Source organism: Euleptes europaea, chromosome 4, assembly GCF_029931775.1.
Source record: "Euleptes europaea isolate rEulEur1 chromosome 4, rEulEur1.hap1, whole genome shotgun sequence".
Classification (NCBI taxonomy): Eukaryota; Metazoa; Chordata; class Lepidosauria; order Squamata; family Sphaerodactylidae; genus Euleptes; species Euleptes europaea.
The window spans coordinates 97,418,336-97,420,795 of NC_079315.1; positions in this window are offsets into that span (position 1 = coordinate 97,418,336).

Sequence of the window (2,460 nt, forward strand, 5' to 3'; positions counted from 1 at the left end):
TTCAGAGGCGCATAGCCATAACCCAGATAACACACGTAAAAGGGCATCAAAAAGATGACTCTGCCACTGCCTACTGGAATAATGCAGCAGACCAGGAAGCAAAAGCAGCAGCCGCTTATGACAAACCCTCCCCACCCCACTACATCAATGAGATCAGATCAGTAACTACCCGAAGGGCTGCTGCCCAAATGAAAACCTCAGAAGTCTTAGACTTGGCCACAATGCAAAGTTCAGACCAGACTATTCAAGAGCTGGCCCGAGCAGGCAAAGATGCCACAGGCAGATTCTCCATCCAAGAGAAAGACTCGATAATCTGGGCAGTAGACTCAGAGGGCGAGTTCCATTGGATTGTGCCCACTGATGTCAGAGGGGATCTTATTCAGTTTGTCCATGAACAGGGACACCGGGGCAAAGAGCACACGCTCTCCCGGGTCCAGGAAGTTGGGTGGTGGCCACACATGCGCCAGGAAGTAGCTCAGTGGGTAGACAACTGTCTCTCCTGCGCTATGGTGAATGCGGACTCATCCGGCCCCAAAGCCCCCCTCCAGCACCAAAGAGTTAAAGGTCCCTGGGCACAAATCCAAATCGATTTTATCGGTCCTCTCCCAACCACTACCAGAGGAAATAAGCACTGCCTGACTGTCATAGATCCGTTCAGCAAGTGGGTCGAGGCTTTTCCATGTAAAAGGAACGATGCAGCCACCACAGCCCGCCTTTTATTTAATAATATTTTTAGCCGCTTTGGAATATGCGCAGTAGACAGCGACCTCGGGACACATTTCACTGGGCAGATCACCCAGGAGCTGTGCAAGGCGCTGGGCATAAAACAGAGATTCCACATCGCTGGCCACCCCCAGTCAGCGGGGACCATTGAAAGGACAAACCGAACCCTCAAGGAGGCACTTCGCAAAATGGTGAAGTCCTCAGGGAGAGATTGGGACGAGAAACTTCCTATCATACTAATGGCCCTCAGAGGCACCATTGCCACCCACGGCTATACTCCCCATATGGTCATGACAGGCAGGAAAATGCGCCTCCCTGAATCCCTCTGGATTGACTCACAGCTACCCAATGACATGGAGACTGTAGTTATTAACGAGGAATGGGTCCGCAGCCTGGTCAAAACCATCTCAGAAGTGCACCTTCAAGTGGCACGGAACCTAGGAGTCACCCAGCAAAAGATAGACAAAAAGCTAGGCTGGGTCAAAAACCCCCAACAGTGGGAAGAAGGACAGTTGGTCCTTTACAGAAAATTTTCCAAAGACGGACATCCCCTGTCCGTTAAATGGCAGGGACCTGTGTCCATCACTAAAAGAGTGAGCCCTGCCGTCTATCAGGTCGCCATCCCCCGACAGAAGGGAGACACCTGGTACAAATTCTTCCACTGCTCCCAGCTAAAGGAGTGGAAAGGCAAGCCGCCAGAAGTCCAGCCACAAATTCAACCAGCCGCGAGACCCCCCTCGCTGCCCCCAATCTCAGAAGTCAGAACTAAGCAGATCTCAGTCATGAGTATATCACACCTTCCAACAGTTTCTCTGGAAGGCACCTTCATGGAGATCTGAAACAGACTGTATATAGTTTCTATTAGTTTGCTTCTTCTGGGTTAAAAGCCCCAGAATAAGCAAGGAGGGGAAAGAGAAAGACAACCTCCTCACAAATTTTTCTGTTGAAAACCCCCCGCATATCCTGAATCCGATCCCTCTCTGTACTTGCAGGGTCCCCAAAATGGAATGGAAAATATGGATCAGGACCTTGTGCTTCCTCGTTACCCTGCAACTTAGCAATGGCCAATCTTTGCACAATGCAATTCGCAGCATATCGGGAAAACCGCACTGGACATGTAAGGGCACAAGAGCAGAACATGAGCCCATGGTCTGTGACATTCTTAAGAGTAGTTATACACGCACAGAATATCCCTACTTTTCCCCAAGTAACAGATTTAGAAGTTGCGAAGAACAATGGGATGAAACCCCAAACTTGATTCTCATGTGTATAGAAGTTAAGACCAGCGCTCAGGTCCTCATGTGCTATTCCCATGAAGACAGACAAATTCCACTGGTTGAAGCTACTTGCATTTGGAAACAAGAGGGAGACCCCAATCTCAAAGACTGGTCCCAAGTAACTCTACCACAACCTAAGCTCAAAACCCAGTGTAAAAAGAAAACTACCCCAAAGCCAGCGACCACCTCTGTCCGTACCCCCACTCCTCCTCCTGTTACCGAGGATTGGGCTCCAGCTTGCGCAGTTTGCATGTTGTCGGCCGCAAGTTGGAAGGCAGGGGAACCCCTAAAAATTATTATCCTAATAGGCACCAGGACCAAAATGGAAGTGTCCACTAAATTAACCACCCCTACCGGGGAGGTCATCACAAACCAAGTGGGAAACTGGACAAATACCCCTTGGACAGTTAGCAACGAGGACTTGGCAAAGCAAGGACCTCCAGACTGGCTCATAAGGTCC